Here is a 23193-nt window from a genome sequence, read left to right as displayed (position 1 = left end):
CATAGATCTTGTCTGTGCTTTCATATGTTGTGTTCAAGGGACCGCCGTGTCCAAACTCGACACAAGATCGTGATGTATCGTCGATAAAATCTATTGGAATTGGATTCCATAATTGTTTTGTTCAGCTATATGAACCACATTAGATGATATTGCAAAATAGTTATTGAGAAATACATTTATGCTGGTGTCTAATCCTATTGATCTGTCGCAAATGTATTGTAACTCCATTCTTTCATCGCGCTTGGAAAGATTCTTTCCGATAAAGTTTATTCGACGATAACACAAACTGATCAAATGATGATTAACCGTCTAATCCGCCACTGTGAAATAGCCAGACCGAAACAGGGTCACGTTTATTAATACTGTTAATCTCCTCAAAAATATAACCGGTTTTTCTCGTGAAAGTTTTTTTTACTGTTTCAGTCCACACGTGACTGTTATGATATATAATCACTATTGGAACACCCTTACTACGATAATGACCTTAACTGTACAAAACATAATCGGTTATGTGCTACCACGATCGGAAATTTTAATCGCCTTTCTAATATGGCTGTTACTTATTTTAGCTCCGTTGATACGACACTCGCCCCATTCATTTTTTTTTTTACATATTCGTGACTCTAAGTCCATTTTCTCGTCTCGAGTTCATAAAATGTTCTCTGACACGCTGCGCCACACAATTTAACGTGCCTGTTCTCATGAGGCAAGATAACTAACATCAGGATCGTTTAAACGGTAGAGCCCATACACTATTGGGAACATTGGATAGGAACCAGTATAATACGGTCGATCAATACCAGTCAGCGAACCTTATTTTGATTTTTTATCACTGTGACGACGCTGTTATGTCGTCGTAATGCTTTAACAGGGTCTAGTTTATCATAAATAAATACCAAGTATCATTCACAAGATTTCGATCTAACAAAAAAGGGTCGGCGACCCCTCTTGCTGCTCGAGCGAATATTCGTTACGCTCGTATTGTCGTGTATTTATTTCCAGTATCTTGCCACGATGGATGGATGGAGGGAGGGAGGGAGGGAGGGATGATGATAATATTCTTTTAGCATCGTTAAACTCGTACACGATCTAAGGGTTTTCTAAGTCTCAGCCATGCACCGAATAAGGTCCGATGGTCTTTTCGCCTCTTCTGTTTCGGGCATGTTGAATCCATTTGTCTTCCTTGTCGCACAAGTAATGTAGACAACGTCTGCATTTCAGGAACGCCACAGGGTGTGTATTTGGACAGGTCAGCTTGCTGTAACAGGAGTTCTGCTTCTCTTCGTTGTTTGGCTCGGTCCGATTGTTGAAATGTAATCAAGGCTCTTTTCCATTCTAACCTCTAACGTTGGTGTACGTTCGTTCCACTACGATGGCACAGGCTAAACACATCTGGTCTTGCGGATTGTTAATTTGAGCAAGGCTACGCTTGATGGTACGAAGGTTGTCGACCAGTAACACATATTTGCGTTGTCCGGTCCTTTGGGGAATAGAAACGTGGGTCATGAACAATGTGACCTTTCCATCAGTGATGTGAAACTTGTCATTGGATTGTTGCACGTGTTGAATCTTGTCGACGACTTTGGAAAGTGACATCTCTGACGGATTGCTAAACTCTATCCAAGCTGGGGACTTCAAACTGTCACGATGAATGAAAAGTTTCAAACTATCGTCTTCTTTGGCTTGACATTGCTGTTTCAGTGTGATTAACAAAGAATCCCACACATCGCTGATGAACCCTTCTGCTTTCTCAAGCGGTACGTGGGATTTGAAATCTTTAAACTTCACTGTTTACGTGTAAGCCGCGGTTCTAAATTTTCTAGAGGACCACTTTTCCGTCACTCGAATGTGGTAAGTACTTTTCAGGGTTTACTAACAGTGGTGAACTATGGCTGGGTGTAGGATCTCTGGGTCTGGATTCTGGCTCACTCATATTATCTTCAAAATAACTGGCATGAATTTGTGCCAAAACTCCACCTAGTGTACGAGGCGACAAATCACGTTTCTGTCTCCTACTTTCTACTCCTTTCTCTATGACATGAGGCGATCGTTTCATCTTGACTGAAAAAGTCAAATGACTACATTTTAAACGCCATGGGTTCCTTTATATCATGTCAAACCAGTATATATACAAAGGTTTAGTATCTTCCCTTCCAGTATTCATTTCACTCTCAAACTGACCATAACAATGGAAGAGCCCACACAGATCGAACTTCTGATCAGAGCTTTGCGAGGTGTCATACGAAAGTTTTCTTCGGACAAACCGAGGAATAATCCCCGTCCTTTCGAGATAAAAGTCAAAATACTTGCAATATCTGTAAGAAGACATTGGTCTTCAGAGTTTCCAGACCGTCAAAAAAGCACAGCAGGTGTCAGAAGAGACAAAGTCAAAATACCTGTTATTATTGTCAAGAGAAAGGATATTGGTCTTCATAATGCCCTAAGAAACAACTGGAGCAAGAGGAAGAGAGAGGTTCCTTATAGGAAGAAGAAGAGGTACCCTCGCCAAAGAAAAAACCCAGACACATACAAAAAGAAAGAAAAGAAGGCGAGAAGAAAGTGAGGAAGAAGAGGAAAAAACACTTGTGAAAGTGAACAAATTCAAAAAAAAACAGAGACAGTGAACAAAAGACTCAGAAGAAGTCTATGAACTTTTTAAAGTGTTGTGTTGTGATATTGAATTGTGTGTGTATGTGATTTAGATTTTTAACGTAGCTTTAACAATTTTTCAGTCATATCGCTACGATGTCTGCAGTGTGACAGTTTATAGTGATGTCTAGCACTGGGGCAGCATGGCGCAGACATGTAGCATGATGTCCCAACTAGTCACATTATCCTGACATCAGGCCAACCAGTCCTAACAATAACCTTTTAATCCTGAAAGCCAAGTGAGACAGCTGTTAGTACCATTTTTGTAAGTCTTTGGTATGACTCAGACGGGGATCGATACCCACGACCTTCCACATCCACGGGGGACGCTCTAACTATTAGGCCACCGGATATTGAATTGTAAAAATAGTACCAAAATAGACCAGACAGAAAACGTAAGTGTCTCATGGTTTTGATTTTTTAGAGTAAGAACCTACACTCACGCACTCACGCGTACACACACAAACACGCGCGCATGCATCATGGGTAAAAATGGATTTTGAGTTTTAATTGCCAAACAAATGAAATAATATCTCTTTTTCGAGAGAAGTGGGTGGCCCTGCAAGGACCGTTGGGTTATTTTTTGTTTTATTACAAAAACTAAGGAACGTGACGTAATCAGTTTTAACCGCCTTAAGCCCTTGCCACGGCCAAGGCCTACTTCTGGGCTGGCTCCTGTCCATGATGATTTGGTATAAATCAATAGGGGTGGTATAGCAGTCCGTAGTAACAGGGTTGGTTTGCTTAGCTCGGTAAGGTCGTTTTCTCTTGGGTGGCGTTAAAGAAGTCTGATAAATTTGTTTCAGACTCCTTAACTCTGCCCAAATGTCTGAGTGCCCTCACCGTTTGATTTTCACTGTCCTCCTTCTCTCATAGACCTTGTTTCTTCTCTGCTGCTTATTCTTTTTGTCGTTTTCTTCTTCTTGCTGTTGCTGGTGAAGGAGAAAAGCTTGTTCTTCTTTCTGTTGTTGTAAAAATTTCTCCATTTCTTCTTTCTGTCTCTGTTTAATGTCCTTGACGTGTGGTAAAGAAGGAGACGGTGGCGAAGGTACAAGTACCGGAATAACTTCTTGCGAATAAGAAAGAAAATCTGCTAAATCCCAATTCAAATCGACTTCTTCTGAAAGTATGCCTGTGTTGACTTTGGTAGACGCTGATATGTCATAGCTTCACGTGCCCACGGCTTTTGCACCCCAATTAATCGTCTTAGTTTCCGTCATGTTTGATAACTCTGTCGCATGAGGGAATGTGACGTCACAGTCCGCTCTGTTCGGATCGGAAGGCAGACTCCACTCTGTGACTGAATTTTGTAACAAGTGTTAGGATTGGTGAATAAACTCAATCCGTATCGATCCACTCTTCCACTATAAATAACCCCGATCAGTTCATTCCCTTCACCTGTTCTCCTCACAAGATGTGGACAAAAGTAGGATCATCTACTGTCGTATCGTCAGTGCTGTACTGTACGGACTTATTCATGTACGTCAAATCATCATGAACAATTATCCGGATCACCGATACCAGAGTTAGGAAACAGAAGAATGTATGTGGAGAGACAAGGTTGTCTGAAGGGAGTCCTCGTCTAAGGACCAGACGTCAGGAGAGATTTGAGAACAAGAAGACCTATGCAATGCCATCCATGTTAATGAAATGATGTTAACATAAATCCTAAGACCCTTTTCAGGGCCACTCATTTGCCTCGAAAATATTTGCTTTTTTAACCCATAAATATTTTTAGTCAGTCATATAGTTTTTGTGTTTGTCTGTTGTCTGTTGTATGTGTTATCTCTGTCTCTGTCCCGCCAAAAAGTTCTAGGTTTCTACCGCTCTTTGGTCACGATTGAGGTCAGCCCCTTGTTACATTGTTATCAATCTTCAGTCATCTGACGTCACCTTACCTGTAATGTATTTTCCCATTGTCGCTTTACATCTTATTTGCTATACAGTCACAAGGGGGGTGGGGTCTATAATGATAATTCCCACTAACCTATAAATATTAACTCTATACAGTCCCAAGGGGGTCTGTATTGTATTTTCCCTTTGACGCTATATCGTCCCCCTTCACTACCCACATTTATTTACATAAGAACACCCATTAATTTTAAAAAATTAAATTGTATTATCGTTTTATGCTAGGTAAATGTATGACAGTGGGGATTTTGTGCAAAATCAAAGTAAAATTTTCAGAGTTCTGTCTACTGCAAATTACTTTCTATTTCCGATATTGTAGTTCAGTTTGTGGGAACCATTCTCACATGTCCCGCATCATGTAGCGTTAGCATCATTTCAGTTCATTTTGTGGGAATTTTTTCCGCGTTTTTTCCCACATCATACAAAATTATGTAACTACTCAGTAATTACACCGGGCTTCTCTCCAGTTTGCAATAGCCAATGAGATCACGAGCTATTCAGCAAGATTGATTGCCATGTCGGAAAGGTCTATAATTAATCAATAGACATTTTTCGTGTTTTAAACACCTATTGCGAATCTCTCTCTCTCTCTCTCTCTCTCTCTCTCTCTCTCACACACACACACACACACACACAACAATCACAAACACACAATCACACACACACACACACACACACACACAATCACACACAATTAACCTGATTAGAGTGACTGCTGCTAGGAGAGACCGCCTGTCATTTACGACCAAAGCTGTCTGAAATAGATTGATTTATTATGTACAGATTATACCGTACATTGATTTAATAAATACAGATTATACTGTGTCATAATTATTTTGTAAAAATATTTGTGTAAACACTACTATAAATTACCGTATAATAAAACCGGACATAAATATATCTGGCATTAGTTTAATTATAGTAACCACAATAGGTAAGGACTGCTCTGCGAGCGACGTACATATTGTAAGCCAAAATACCAAAATAAAATGTAGTTTAGTCTTTGGCTACTAGTTACCCTTGATCAACTTGCATTCTGATTCAAACATAGATCTACTCCTAACAATCCGTAATAAGAGATATCTCATAACAATCCGTTGTAAGGGATATCTCATAACAATCCGTTGTTAGGGATATCGCGATACTCTGATTAAAATCATCACGAATTTAATATCCCGTTTTATGTCCATTTAAATCAGATTGCTCTACATAAAACGTCATAGGATATAGACGAGAAAACAAATTCAACTACTTTTCTCAAACCGCTTTTGTATCGTTGAAGTCATGCAAATCACCATTAAAATTGAAAATTATTTCTTTAAAGGAACCTTCCAAGGAGGTAGGTAATAATTTCGTAGGTTCATATCATTTTTTCATCAGATATAAAAACTCGCACAACAGCGATAATGCCATAATCCTGTATGTGTGGGCCACTTTTAGTCCGTTCCAATATATATAGCTGGTTAGAACTTTAGAGATGACCCCTCAGTACGCTCAAAGTGCCAGAAGGCGTTATTGCATTATTATAAAGAAAAATTAATTTCGTTTGAGGTTCTTCTGTCATAATTTTTTATGTTTCAAATGGGTTTCAGGTTTGTACTCCCCTCTCTTCAGGCATTTGCCTGTTGGTCGGGTTTCCTTCTCTTACTTCTCCCAAGTCATTTTTTGAAAACGTTTGTGACCTTTTCCCGATGATCTATCAAGATTGGTTGTAAGTAAGGATGAAAACGAGTTTATATTTGTTTGTAGCTAATTTGTGTGGGGATTGTTCCAAATTGTTTCATAGTTATCTTTTCCTTATCATTGTGTGGTGTATGTATGAGTGCCGTCTCTTTCTCTTTCCTTCTCTTCCTTTTCTGCATCGGTTTTTGTCCTTTGTGTCATTTATATTTTTATGGTATTACATTCTCAATAGAAATATCACTGCATTCGTAGCAGGCATCCTATACTTATTCATCAAAATTTAGCTTGTAGTAATTCTGTATTGGAAATTCTATTACTTCCTTATTTCGTTTTGTTTTCTTCAATTCCTTTTCCTTTATTTTCTGTTTCGGCAAACTAGGTTTCATCTTGGGTTTTCTTGTTTTCTTCCGTTCTTTTCTCTCTTTCCCTGCTACCTAGGTTAGTAGTTCTTTTTCTGTCTAGGTCTCGTCCTAGCTTTTGTTTTGATCATTCTGCTTTTACCGTTTCCTGTACGTTCTGTTTCGGATAGATCACTAACTCTCTTACAGAGATTTAAAGGGTTTCTCTCTTTTTTGTTTTTCCTCTCTTTTCCTGCATCTGACAGTTGTTAGGTGCATGCCCTATGTTTCCAGTGTTTGCATTTTCTACCGCAAATGCATCCCTTGTTACACGTTCTTACTAGGACGTAGTGTAGAAAAAAAGCAGGTTTCAATCGCCTTATCTCCTCTTTTTCTATTTTTAATATTATCAGCCGTTCTGTATTTGATATCCTCTATGGATCCCCATTCTAGCGTTGACAACTTTGATCTTGAATTTCTGTTCAAATGGTTTTTCCGTAGCTGGCAGTGGGATCTCGTATGACAATCTCAGATATGTAGCTGTTCTGTCTTGTTCTTTATTTTTCTTCATTATTGGCGATGGTTCTGTGATGTTTAGTGATTATTCTCTTATCTACATGCGTCCATACGATATTACTGATTTTGTTCATCAAGAGTGAGGATTTCACAGATGGTTCTGTGTCTCTCATCTCCATCAAGGGTAAGGATTTCACAGATGGCGCTGTGCCTTTCAACCCCATCAAGGGTGAGGATTTCACAGATGGCGCTGTGCCTTTAAACCCCTTCAAGGGTGAGGATTTCACAGATGGCGCTGTGCCTTTCAACCCCATCAAGGATGAGGATTTCACAGATAACGCTGTGCCTTTCATCCCCATCAAGTGTGAGGATTTCACAAAAGGAACCCTGCCTTTCAACCCCATCAAGGGTGAGGATTTCACATATGTATCTGAACAAAATATTTTGCCATAAGGTATATAATACAACTGATAGACTAATTTAAATACCATGCAATTTGGCGGCAAATGACAGTACTGTGACCAGAATGAGAGAGGTACTACTAACACGAGAGAGGGAGAGCTTTTGTTTACCCCTAGCAGCGAGTTTTTTTGTATTGTTATTGCTTTTTGTTGTTTATTTTATTTAAGCATTACGTAAGAATGCATATTTTTTTATAATCTAGACTTTTAATTCATAGGTGCCAAGTAAAAAATGTGTATCGATAACTAGTACAATAATGATGTCGCAAAAAAAAAATCAATTTCATTTACTGTCACTTTCAAGTTTATTTGTACAGATAAAGTGTTAGATTGGTAAAACTACCCCCCTCATCGCCCACAGCGGCCATGAACGAATCAAACTGTCATGCATAAGTTGATTCATGCCTAATGCTTGCCACTTTGGCAACTTTGCAGACCAAAAGCATCTACAAATATTTAGCTTTCTGTACTTGACGTGGAATAATTTCGTCCATAGTTATAGAAGAAATGATGTTCTCTTTAAACAAACACATCTTTAAAATGTCACATTTTCTACCCTATATCTCTGACTGTGACAACTTATTATTCGTATATATGAACATACGATGGACAAGAAGCAGTACATAATGTGTTAACCTCAAATAGATGTATTTGACATTATGCCAGAAAATATCGCACATATGTAGGTCTACGTTGAGATTTGCGACGCTTTTTAAACTCTAAAAGTGATAAATGATATGCTAACTAAGCAATCAAAGTCGTAATTGATCTTCACATAAATTTACCTAACTCACGTCATTATAGCTCTATTACATTAACATTGCCGAGTCATAGGACCTGTAAAGGTGTATAAATGGTGCGTTCTTTTTACAGGTATATACTGTATCTGAGAACAGGTTGTAAAAAGCGTGTCTTGTTTGATTTATGTGAATATGTCTCGACATTCCACAACAACACTTCAAATAAAGATTGTTAATATCCGTGTCATTCGGGTACAGTCACCTTCTACTCGTCTTTCCCATCTGTCCATATCTATCATCCATAATCAGAACATATTTTTGTTTTCATGTTAAGCGATCAAGACGAATAGAGTTCACCTGACGCCGCTGTCATATTTATTGCATCTTGGTACTTGTCTTAATTTTTGCATATTAGTAATAAAAAGAATCATTGTCTTGAATGACAGAAATTAGATTTAAATAAACCCAAAACAACAAACGTACGTTTTGTTTAATTCTAGAAGATTGTGACCTCGATGATTATGTAGAAATTTTCAAAATATATAATGCTTATTTCCAAGATTTTATTTTGGCCAATGTCCCGTTATATTGTTAAAGATCATTATTTGCGAATGAGATATGTACGATATAAGAAACATACTATAATGTAAATAAGTATAGGATGAAAAATCGCACAGCAAAAATGTAAACAGCTACGTTAATGTTAGGTGTGACGCATGGTACCAGTCAAGTTGAACGACTATATTATAAGTGTTGAAAAGCACATCAGGACATGACTGATTATTTAGTGCCGGGCAACACGAGTTAAAAAATTTCCCAGAGACACAACACGACAACCTAGGATTGGTCAGGGCTGGAATCGAACCCGCAACTTAATTCACTGTGAATCTGATTCTGCTTTTCGTTGAGCCATCGCAGCTCCCTCGTGATAATTGTAGAGTTTAAATTTAATTTACACTGATTGTACAGCCAGATTTTACATTCTATATTAAGTATTTTCGCTAAGCAGATGGAGGCAAAATAGATAAAGAAACCCGGTAAAGTTCTTTGGATAGGCAGCAACCTTTGCTAGGGACGGCAGCGTAGATCGACCTCGGGATCACAGCTGAGGTGTAAAATGAGTGTAAAAGCTGTGCTAAGCAGATTTGCTGAACTTATTATGTAGTTCGAGGGTTAACAACAAGAAACGCGAAAGGTTTCAAAACACCTTTGCTTTGCTTTTCTATGTATTCTAAAGCAAACTTGACCTCAGCTGTATGTGTAAACGTTTGATCGTTAACACGTGTGGTATTGTAGATAATCTAGTATAAAATTACATGGCTAAAGACCAATATATTATCCAGAAATGTTTTGCACATTTCGACTGAACAAATACACCGCACTTTCCCAGGTTCAACGGCTGTTTAATGAAAAGCCCCTGCAACCTTTGATACGTATAATTCTCATCCAGTTGTCAGGCTACAAAATGGAAATGCACTACGTTTGGAAGCTCAAGAATACTACTTTTAAATACATAGACAAAATAAATAGAAAACTCTGAACAAGGAAATGGCAAGGACAATCAGTTTGAGAAAGAAAAACATAACTGTCACCATCTTTGACGTCAACCTCAGTTCAGCATAACCATTGTTTTTGTGATACGCTTTCACAGAATAATAATAATGTTGTAAAATTACTGGCAAAATGCAAATGTGTATCAAAACTGCAAGAAATTATACATAGTACACTTGATTTTTATAAAGAAATTGAGCAGCAGATTAATGTTACATTAGTACGCTTTCCTATGCATGTATATGTCCGTATATCTCAACCCTATTATATAGTTGCTATGCATTTGTATGTGTTAGTTATAAGCAAAACGCCTTTTCATTCTTAGCGACGTAACTACTGCATATTAAAGAAGGGGGCCAAAACTTCCAAGTTTGTTTTTTCTTTTGGGGGATTGGGTATTTCTGACCTTGTTAAGAGGGAGGGTTTCCAAAATGTGTGGATATGCTTCGGTTTAGATGAATCACTTTTCTAAATCTCTTTACATTAATTTTGTAACTGTGCTAGTAGAACTCGAAGTCACGCAGAATAGTATAGTATCTATGCAGGAGTATGTACTAGAAAGGAAGATGAGATGCGATAAGAGAATCCACCAATAAAAAGAATAAAGGATATAGCCTGTGTCATCATAAAACAACAAGGATATTGAATGTGTCTCAAATGTCACACATGAAACTTCAAACTTGTTCATTGAAACTTATTCGGTCAGCATTAACAGTATTAATTTAAAATAATAAATGACTACATGTACGTATCTATTCTGATACAGAGGCCGCAGAGGTTGACATGATGATAACAATGAGAGAGAGAGAGAGAGAGAGAGAGAGAGAGAGAGAGAGAGAGAGAGAGAGATTGGAGTTGGGGTTGGGATTGGGATTGGGGGCACTCATCATAAAGGCATTCTTTTATTGTCCATTCTTACGTTTATATGATGGTGGATTAGTCTACTTCCTGACCAAACAACACTGTGAGAGTGGTGGGGGTAGAGTAGAACGGCCTTTGGGCATTTTAATATTAAATAATCTGTTTTTAGAACCTTCTTATAGGTTTTATATAATAAAAAAATAAAACTAGAACAAACAAAGCAATAAACAGATTACAATATGTGTGTGCCTCCTAACCATGAAATGTACAGTTAAGGGCTCGACAGGCTATTGCAACTTTGTTTAATTGGTACTGTGAACATTGAATTAAATCAGAGAGAGAGAGAGATTTCCATGAAATTGTGTACCATGTTTAATTCGTTTCGAAAACGTGGATTTTTTCCGCTAATTAATTAGCAGAAATTCCTCAATAATCTAGATAATAAAGAAACGATAAAATGCTGTTGAAACGATAGCTAACCGATGAAATAATGTTTATACTTGCGCACTGTTGAACGGAGCACAGTGTGATATACCAACATTATTAATATATGAAATTGCTTTATACTAACACCCAGTGTGTGTGTGTGTGTGTGTGTGTGTGTGTGTGTGTGTGTGTGTTTCTGTCAAACAGAACGGCACATTTGATGAGTTTAAAATAAGGTGGGGGGGGGGGGAATACCGTCTGTAGCGCAAAAAGCCTACGGACATTTCATGGTATATACTGCCAGAATTTAGTGTTAGTTGAAGTTGACAACACTATTTTAGACAGTATATTTAACGACGAATTCTCCGATGAAGTTGATTTGCAGAGTGACACCAAACCTGACAGAGATGGGATACCAATTACTTTGCTGATATTATCTTGCATCGAAAGTCTGAAACATACTCCAGAAACACAAGAACGACTCGGGGAATCATGGCAACAATCAAGCCATTGTTAGAAACACCCCATCCATCCGCCCCATGCGGAGAAAACTATACCCTTGTTTAATTATAACTTAATTTGGCGCCTGCCTGGTTACGTTCATGAAACCGGATGGTTTGTAAAAATAACCCGCAACATTTAATAGTTACACCACAGCTATAGCCCAGTTCGGTAAGTGCATCTTGAAATTACGTCCCTTGACGTGCTCTCCATTGCCGACGGTACGAAACGTATAAACCGCCACTTCCGGGGAGCAATTTCCAACCAATGGCTAGGATACTTATTGAATAGATTGCCATTTCTTTTATGTGCTCTGTGGATAGACTGACACACAGGAACACATAGCATCCATCACTATTTAAAGCGGGGGGAAGCAATATGAGTTGCATGCTTTCTCAGCCGCAACCATGGGTAATAATTATCAATCTCCTGAGCAAAGAACTCCAAATCAAGACTAAAACGTTTCAGATTGTATAAATTTTATATAAATGGATGCTTACATAAAATATTTGTACTGGTATAAACTTTATGTCAGGTTATTGTGGAAATAATCGTGAATAATTAGAAAAGATACGCACATAACTTTGATTTGATTTGTACGTAAAATGTAGTATTATGAATATCCCTCTTTAAATTTACCTCAAAAAGATGTATTGAAGTAATACTGTTCATGCGACTTGACAGTAACCACATCTCACAACAGGTCCTTGTTCTTAATGGTTTTTAATACAGTGCACACATACATTTATTCAAGAAATCACAATTTAAGGGAACATAAACTGAACAGCATACAAATCTGAAAATACTATTTCAATTCTTTTCTTTTCTTTTCCACTAACACAGGCACTCATTGTTTTGACAATACTGAATTATGCATCACGTAATAGTTTCAAGTCTTTCCCACGTTTAATATGTCGTTCTCAACTCAATAGCTTTGCAATCATCTCCAATTACAGAAAGTTTTTCAAGGTAACTTTGAAATGCAACTGTTGGTTCATGACTTTTTAAGTTAATACCATCATGGTACATGCACTCTGGTTCCCGTAACCCGATTTTTACTTGTGGCAAGTACTTACTGGTTTAGCTCTGTACAAGATTCATAAAAAAACATTGTTTTGTTAAGAAAAAGGAAAGGTATAATTAATATATTCACTTGCATAACTTCTCAAAGTGAAAATATTACAGTCGTTATCTCATTTACCTGTATCTAACTGACCGTGCGCAATTTCATTTATATAGTTTCGCCGAGATGGCAAAAACAAGTCAAAGTTTGGTATTTCCCCAACAGGTTCATAAATATTTTATTTCAGTCTTAATATATATTAGTTTTCTTCGATGTACTCACATATATTCGAACCCCATTCTTCTTCACAAACTTGCCTTGTTATTGTTGTTGTTGTTATGGGTAATTTGTATTTTCAAGATTTAGTTTTAAAAAGGAAGGATAAGTGCTTTGGCAAATTTATAAATAGCATTTATTTCTCTATTTTTCCCCCATATTTAAAATGTACGGCCCCTCAAGTTTATGCAAACGTTCCATCATTTGAAACGAAACTTGGGTAAACATTTATGTAAGCAAACAAACTACACGTACAATTCTACTAAAATACAATTTAAATCTAGTTCTAAGACTGATGTTATTAAGCGTGAAGTCCAAATTGTTTGAACGTGAACCAATTTGACAGCAATAAATTATTATGTTTCACTGCAAATGACTCACTTATTAATCTTAAAGTAAGAGCAAATGAAACATTTACAATTTATTTCCTGCTGAAAGACGATTTCAAATGCATCAGAGGTTTCAAATCAGTCGACGTTTTACGATTCAAGTAAAGAATGATATTTCTCAGAGCGTTTATGTTACGTACTTCTAACGTTTCAATTTGACGGATCGCCTTTTCCTTTGTTTAAATCTATTGTTACAATGCTCCCCGAAAGTAACTAATGTACGCTTATTGCGAGAATGATAATGCTGCAGTTATTCTTTAAATAATGTTATCGAACTGGGCTATAGACAGGTAATTAAGGGACAGTAACTCTGGCTACAGCATTTGATTTTCAAATGAGTTTGCTAATTGCCGCAAAGTGTTGCATGCTAGCAACGACCTTTGACAAAATGGTCTACGAAATCGAAGAACAAAAACTTCTGAAAGTTGCACCCGTTTATCTCTTTCCCAGTTACAACACTGACGATACAGAAAATAGACAATCCACAATGTACAACACTGACGATAAAGAGAATAGACAATCCGCAATGTACAACACTGACGATACAGAGAATAGACAATTTACAATGTACAACACTGACGATACAGAAAATCCACAATGTATTTTCATCTAACATACCAAAAACACTCAAAGTGCATTTCAGCGTCAAAGTTTCAAAAATATGGTCTGTGGACTTTTCAAAAGAGCAGTTTTAAGTGTAGAAAAATTAAATTTATCTATTAATGTTACTGAGAAATCAATTTCGTCTAGTAAATCTGAGGATAAAACTGACTAATATTTGTAACATAAAGGTGGACACAGAGCCGTTGTTTTTTTGACTATTATTGAAGAAATGTTGTTGAAACTTATTCATCACCAGGGCAAAAACAGGAAACTGTATGTTTCTTGACATTTTTTATTCTTGCGACTACTCAGGTAGAAAATAAAAGATAAGAAAACTCAACAATACTGACTAGAAATTTCTTCTTAAAATATCTAACTTATTATTAAAACATGACAATGTTATTGCGAATTTTCTTCTCAGACAATAACCAAATGATTATTAAAACTCTGGTGCGCGTGTTAAAAAGAGACCGAATCTTCGTTTTCTTTAAAATATGTACTTAAATTGTCGCCTTTAAATTCAGTGCATCGACGATTTCTGAAAAATAAGAGAGTTTGAAAATCATGTGTGTATATGAGCTTTCTGTATAAAATTTAATATATTTATCTACCGTTATTTAATTTTTTTTTTGCTTTTTCCCCAACAATTTGCTTGGAACTAGAGTACGTGTATTCAGTAAGGAGGATGTAAGAAAAGAGGTCATTTACTGGTCCGAAATATATGTTCCATTTGTGAATTAGGAAATCCACTTGCTTGTGACTGCAGTTTCAATCCATTTTTATATACCATACAAAATGTCTCAAAAATTCAAAGCTACATTAACCAAATTGAAAAGAATAAACAGGGAATATGTAATAGACACAAAACCACGAGTCGGGGGTGGGTGAACGTCGTTTGATACTGCGTAGGAACATACGTCTTGGCCTGGAGGCCTTCACATATTCCTACGTTGTAGCAACTTCTTCTTTCGACGCACTCGGAACAAAACACATATGTAATTTGTCTATTCACCTTCTTTTAACACCACATTTGTTCTGTTCTTATGACCACTGTATGTTTTTTTAAATAATAATTTCTACCTCCAACAAATTCTCACATAATTTTCAATGAAAAATGAACATCATTTAATCCCTTGATTTTAAATCGTTTAAAGCGTCTGATACGTTGTTATAAAATAGCAAATATCATCTAAATAATGGGCAACTGTTATTTGCATATTTAATTCAGTCCATGCAGTATATAATCAACATATTTAATTCAGTCTGTGGAATCTATTATCAGTCAATCTATACTAGTTTATGTTCTGCTGACCTTTGGAATTCCATCATTTTAGTAACCTGTTGGAGAGTTACATTTGGTGATAAGGAGAGTTATCGTTAGCAAGCATTTGTTCCAAATGATATTTAGCAGCATGAAGGCTGTACTTCCATTGGAAAATTAAAGAACATCTTATCGATTTAGTGACATTCATCAATTTTGATCATATCGATTTTATTAACATGATGTTGATTAGAAATGAAGACTGTCACGTGCTGTTTATGACGAAGCAACTGACCAATGTCAAATGACACGTTCTATCCTTGTTCCAGTTTAACTAACATAATAAATCAAAGAAACATCACAATAATAGTATTTGCATATTTTCCATGTAAAAATAGAATCATATATTATATATTACCAAAAACCGTTTTAAATCGCATGTAAGATTCGGACTGAGAAACGTGGAACTTTTGTATGGATTTTATATAAATTATGAGTGAAGAAGAAATGATTTATCACTTATAAAAATGGAGTGTGATTGTATGTGATTAGGATTTTTAAGAAAGCTTTAACATTTTAAGTCATATCGCTACGTTATCTGCAGTGTGGCAGTTAACAGCGATCTCTAGCACTGGGGATTATTGCCGCAGACATGTAGCATCATGTCCTACCCAGTTACATTATCTTGATACCAGGCCGACTAGTTCTAATACCAACATCTTATTGCTGAGCGCCAAGTGAGGCATTTGCTAGTACCATTTTTATAAGTCTTTGGTATTACTCGGTTCGAACCCGCGACCTACCGCATCCGAGGCGGACGCTCTAACCACTTAGACCTCCGGAGCGGTCAAAATAGAGAATATATGTGTGAACCATATTGAATCATTTAATATCCATCTTAATAAACATAACGTGTCAAACAGTCAATAAATAAAAAATATAAAAGCATCCTGAGGAATTTATACTGAAATATAAACCTTAGGTCCCAACCATTTTCACAGCAGGTGTGACAGTGTTACGTTACCGCAAGAGAGATGTGGTTCGTCTACGACTCACTGGGAAAATCTAATATAGCACTGCCCTGTGATAATTAAATTTGCCATTTATCTTAGTAACCACTTTCAAAATTGATAATAGCAGCCGATTTCCATTTAATTTACCAACAACGAAAGGCAAGCTCTCGGTTCATAGCTCATTTGGTTTGGTGTGTTGTCTCTAACAACTGTAACACCAATAAAGCAACAAACATTATGAATATCTGCAATGGGTATAACATTAACCAATCCGGAAAATAATTGTAATTAACCAATCCGGAAAATAATTGTAATTAACCAGTCCGGATAATGCTTGTAATATAAAAAGAACAAAGACCCCATTCAACCCAGGCAACTGAGTATTAACCTTACTAGACAACTTAGTATGAACTCCATTAAACAAACAATCTACTCTACGCATTTCAGCAAGACCGGGTGAAACTATCACGCATATGACATTATCGGTCACACTCGAGAAGGATAGTTGTTGTCGAGGCGAACAAATAATGTGAAATACATCGATGACCCGCACAAAGCAAACCAACCCTATATAAAATTTCAAGTTTTATTGTTAATAATATTAAAAAGTGTGGCCCAATTAAATTTTAACTTAGGAAATACCTCAAGAGGGAAAGTACAGATAATGATGCCATGGGGCTATGTCACATGGCGCTACGCGAAGTGAACAGGCCCATGGCAGAATCTGGAAAGGAACCCCTCTTGAAAATAATTTTAAACTGAATATCTATCCTTTCTATCACTAACTTCAACAAATATTCTTGTGAATTGAAATTGGAATTTAAATTTAAATTTATTTTAAACTTTAAAAAAAAAAGGTATGCAATCAGAATTTCGAATTGCAACTCAAATCAAATTAAATTTAAATTTAAAAAAAAAGTTTTTTTTTTTTTTTCACTATTGGACCAATTTAGAAATATTTATAATTAAAAGATAGACCAGCTCCATGGGGGAGAAGCATAATAATTAAAAAAAATGTGAACCCTTCCTGGAGCTCAGTCTAATCTTATTAAGAAAGGTGATTTAACACATTCATAAGAATCAATAAGATTCAAAAATTAAGGGGACATCACCGTTCTTCCAAATTCATAAAAGTATAAAAAAGAACTTCCGTTGTATATGAACACGGAATATAATAGGAAAACTTATACACTACAAGAATTTGATCCAACAAGCTATCCCAACAAAAACATAATATAGCATACATAACCCATAACACAAACATATAACAAACATGGGATGTAGGAAACCCTAGCAAGGTCACAGGAGAAACAAACTAGGGGAAGTTAAACCGAGAGGATAAGCGAGATCACTCTCGGAGACACTCCCCTATAGATATACTAGGGATTGGAAAAATACCCGAACTCCTAATTCACGTTATAAAAACGATGAAATAATACATTACAACAAATCTGGGGGAACACAAAAACACATAAATAATTAATATAATTAGGATGGGGGGGGGAGGCATCTGTCTGGTGCCCCCCCCCCCCCCAAAAAAAAGGCACAAAGCAAACTGCCCTCCACCCCTGCCAAGTCGGAAAAGAAATTCAACACGTTTCAAAGGAAACAGTCAGTGTGCTTTAGGATATTGGAAAAAATCGAAGAGTATATAATATAAAAAGAAAATTAAAAAGGAGACTGTGAGTATCTTTCAAATCCGTGCAACTCGTGCAAATAGAATTAGTTAACAAAAGCCATGGCAGTAACAAGTAGCAGTAAAAACAAAAGTCTGAATTACAGTAAAAAGTAGCAGTAAGAGAACGTCTGAATTAGAGAAATATTTCAAACTGCGGGGGATAGAGGCGAAATATGGACCTTTTCTGGAATGCTCTTACTCAGAAGGTCTCAAAAATTTACATGACATATTCCACAGGAGCGGATACCATCAATGGCGGAGGAAGACTGTGGTGGCCCAAGAATTGAGAAATCACTACTTCTTAAATCTAGCAGACGCGCTGAAAAAGAACGAAAACAAGGGATGTATTTTAAGACACTAGGGAACAATACCAATAATAACATACGGACGTTTGAAGATAAGAAGAGAATCAGTAAACATCACAGAACCATCGCCAATAATGAAGAAGAAATAAGAACAGACAAAACAGCTACATATCTGAGATTTGACATACGAGATCCCACTGCCAGCTACGGAAAACCGTATTGAACAGAAATTCAGGATCAAAGTTGTCAACGCTAGAATGGGGATCTATAGAGGATATAAAGTAAAGGACTTGGTGAGAATATTGGAAATAGAAATAGAGGAGATATGGTGAGTGAAACCTATCTTTCTTTCTAAACGACTTCCTAGTAAGAACGTGGAACAAGGGATGCATTTTGTTGTAGAAAATACAAAAACTGGAAACATAGGGCATGCCCCTAACAACTGTCAAATGTAGAGAGAGAGAGAGAGAGAGAGAGAGAGAGAGTGAGAGGGGAAAAAACAGAAAAGAGAGACACACAAAAACCCAAATCAATATAAGAGATTTAGAATGTACAGGAAACGGTAAAATCAGAAGGATCTAAACAAAACCCATGACGATCCCCAGACAGAAAAAGAACTCTGTGTGTGTGTGTGTGTGTGTGTTTTGGATTTATAATGCAGCTTTAACAATTTTTCAGTCATATCGCCACCATGTCTGCAGTGTGGCAGTTTAAAGTGATGTCTAGCCCTGGGGCATCATGTAGCATGATGTCCCACCCAGTCACATTATCCTGACCCCAGGCCGACCAGACCTAACACTGACCTCTTAATGCTGAGCGCCAAGCGAGGCAGCTGTTTGTACCATTCTTATAAATGTTTGGTATGATTCGGAAGCGGTTTAAACCCGCGACCTATGCAAGTTGTAAACGATCTTCCCGGCTGAGTGTGCGATACAGAAAGTTAGGGGTATCGAGACTGGGACGATGCAGAATAAATAAAACAACAACATCTAATTAGGAAGGGACCATTAAATCTGGTACGCAAAAGGATTTCATCACTTATCATCCAATTCAGCAGAAAGAGTTACAATCAAATGTCATTCATTTAATATTTTACAGTTGGAAGCGTTTGTCTTTCTCACGATAAACTGATCTAGTAGATAACCATGTTACAAGAATCAGTGACGTTAACAGTTTCTTAAGAAACTTGTGTATGTTTTCCAGCTTTTAATTTTATTTTTATTCTTAATTGAGATGAAGAATTCGTCACGTTTAACTTACCCATTTATTGCGCATTGTTATATATAAACAAGGTGCGTACATGTATATGAATTCAGTGACCGATATATTGCCCTATTTTTGCCCGCACCTTTTACACCACCATAAGTTTGATTTCCGGTGTCAGTAGGTGAAAGGCTTGGAAACTACCTGCACTTGCTGCTGTCCTCGTGTACCAGTAAGTTAAGCCTTCGGACGAATGTACACCAACCATTTACCACGTGGTATATTACAGCGTTTTCTCTAAGTGAAAAAATTCCACAACTAAGTAACTTTTGTGTCTAATCTAGACTGATATAAATCTGGCAGCTTCCTGTTAGCCTATTGCGTACAATAATCACCATGCTCTGCTATCAACTCCCAGTCTTGCACGTGCCTACTGGTAACTTTGTTTTACAAATTCTAACTTTCTTGTTAATAATATATACAGATTACATTGCTTGGTGGGTGATTATGGAAGGTGGGTGATTATGTTAGAGTGACGATAACACGCTTGATGAAGGTGGAACTCATGTTGAAATATCCCGAAATAATTTTGAACCCCATGATTCCCTTTTGTGTTAATTTAGGAAAGCAAATAAAGTCTACCCAAGTCTCAGAAGAAGTGTCCATCATAATATAAAGAAGTACATTGTAAACATAACATCTGGTTTGACAAACAAAAGGTAACTTTGTTGTTGCGAATTTAACAATTAGGCACTGTGTTTAAAGTAGTGAATAATTTGTTCAAGTCAAGACATCGAGTATAAATTTGTTTAAACCCAAATGATATTATGAAAATCACCCGTCTAACAATCCATTATAATATACTGATCACACAGGATATTGAACAAAATAAATACATTCCCTGTACACGCTGAATTTCTTATTGTATCTTCAAATTACATAATGTTCATGAAATAGTTTTCGAAAGACATTAAATAAATGGCATAAGCATTACAAAATATCATATGTGGTCCTGCCCAACGAGCGAGCCACGCAGTGCTCAAGTGATATAACTCTTGCAGCGTTGATTACGGTAACTGCAAAGCGTCGTAAGGGATAACGGATATGCAAAACGGAAATATCTTCCACATAACCTCGAATGGAACGAGCACAACATGTACATTAAGTGCATTACTCAGGTAACCGCATTTCCAATTTGTTTTCTCTGCTGCATTACACTTTTAGTTATTTTCCTCTCTGGTTTACTTCCAGCAGAAACAAAAAGAAATAAACATTTTTGTTTTTGTTCCAGTTTGGACAAAAAAATTAAAATTTGTTTTCTTTTACTAGTATTAACATTCCATCTTTGTACATGGCTATCGTGTAATTGATTCTGAAGTTATAAATTATTCTCTGTTAAACGTTCGCCACGATCAGAAGTGTACTAAAATAAGAAATCGAATCTGTAACATTTTTTTAATCGGGTAGGGGTTTGTAATAATGACGAAATTATACACAACAGAACATGATTTGAGCACAAGTTGTTGTTTGGTAGATTGATATATTTAAATACATGGATTAAACATTGTTTTCTCTTATACAGTTGTCAGGCTACAAACTGGAAATTCACTACGTTTGGAAGTTCAAGAATACTCCTTTTAAATGCATAAACAATAACAAATAGAAAACTATGGACAAGAAAATGGCAACGACAATCAGTTTGAGAAAGAAAAGAAAAAAAAATTGACGCCATCTTTGACGTCAACCTCGGATCAGCATAAACCTTGTTGTTGTGATATGCTTTCACAGAATAATAACAATATTGTAAAACTATTGACAAAATGCAAATGTGTATCAAAACTGCAAGAAATTATACATAGTACACTTGATTTTTATAAAGAAATTGAGCAGCAGACTAAATGTTACATTAGTCGTTGTTGTTGTTGTTGTAGGGTTTAACGCCATTTTTCAGCACAAGATAGGCTATACATGGCAGCCAGTATAATTGGTGGAGGAAGAACCCTGAAAAACCCCGGGAAGAACCACCGACCCACGAGAAGCTACTGGCAGGCTGTCTCACGTATCAACGTTAGCCGAGCCTGAGACTCGAACTCACGCAGACAGAGGTGAGATGGCAGTGATCCGTAACGGTGAGCGCTTTAGACCACTCGGCCACTTGGGGCCCCCTGTTACATTAGTACGCTTTCCTATGTATGTATATGTCTGTATATCTCAACCCTATTATATAGTTGCGTGTTAGTTATAAGCAACACGCTATTTCATTTTTAGCGACGTAACTACTGCATATTAAAGAAGGGGGCCCAAACTTTCAAGTTTGATTTTTCTTTTGGGGGAGGGGGTATTTCTGACCTTTTTTAAGATGGAGGGTTTCCAAAATTTGTAGATATGCCTCGGTTTAGATGAATCACTTTTCTAAATCTCTTTACATTTGTAGCTGTGTTTGTGGAATTCAAAGTCACGCAGAATAGTATAGTATCTAGGCATGAGTATGTACAAGAAACGGAGATGAGATGCGATAAGAGAATGCACCAGTAAAAATAATAAAGGATATAGCATGTGTCTTCATGAAACAACAAGGATGTTGAATGTGTCTCAAATGTCACACCTGAAGTTTGAAACTTATTCGGTCAGCATTAACAGTATTAATTTAAAATAATAAATGATTACATGTACATATATATTCTGATACAGAGGCCGCAGAGGTTGACATGATGATAACAATGAGAGAGAGAGAGAGAGAGAGAGAGAGAGAGATTGGAGTTGGGGTTGGGATTGGGATTGGGGGCACTCACCATAAGGGCATTATTTTATTGTCCATTCCTACGTTTATATGATGGTGGATTAGTCTACTTCTGACCAAACAACACTGTGAGAGTGGTGGGGGTAGAGTAGAACGGCCTTTGGGCATTTTAATATTAAATAATCTGAGCACAGTGTGATATACCAACAGTATTAATATCTGAAATTGCTTTATGCTAACACCCAGTGTGTGTGTGTGTGTGTGTGTGCGCGTGTGTGTGTGTGTGTGTGGCAAACAGAACGGCACATTTGATGGGTAAATAATTTAAAAACTTTTTTTAACGACAAAAAACACGGGCATTTTTAAGCCCAGTTTACCCTTATATACAGCTTTGTGCAGGAAAAACGTGAAACAAACCAACATACCTTTGTATGATATTTTTTATCTTATAAAGCATTATTATTATTATTATTATTATTATTTGATAACCTCCAGAAATGTTACATTTTAATAATATTTATACTGTAAAGTAGTTTAAAGCATGATTTTCAAATATTACGAGACCGGATGATAATCTCATTTACAGTCATTTGCTTGTTTCAATTTGTTTTTAATGATATATTTGCTTTTAAGTATTGTGTTATTATCTTTGATGTGTACATCTTTATTATTATTATTATTATTGCTGATACATCAGCTGTTTGCTGCTGTCGCTTTGATTTTGATATATTTCTATCTGATATCTATAATGATTCGTTAAATTTCTGTCTGAAAGCAATAATGATTGATTGATTTTTATATGATGTCTATACTACTATCGATAATGCTAAGTCTCCAAAGACACGTATTCGTACCTTATTTCCTCTGATACGAAAATGATAGGCAAATCATTTCTGTGCTGCATGTTAACTTATGTAATGCAGTTAGACATGTAACATTATCGCTTTTGACCAAATCAAAGATATTCCTGCACTCCTATAACCCATCCTCCCCGTCTATATTTTCTTCTTTTTCAATTCAGGATG

This window comes from Sinohyriopsis cumingii, chromosome 17, assembly GCF_028554795.1.
Source record: "Sinohyriopsis cumingii isolate HCF-2022 chromosome 17, ASM2855479v2, whole genome shotgun sequence".
NCBI classification, from domain to species: domain Eukaryota; kingdom Metazoa; phylum Mollusca; class Bivalvia; order Unionida; family Unionidae; genus Sinohyriopsis; species Sinohyriopsis cumingii.
Note: the sequence above shows the minus strand (reverse complement) of the source record.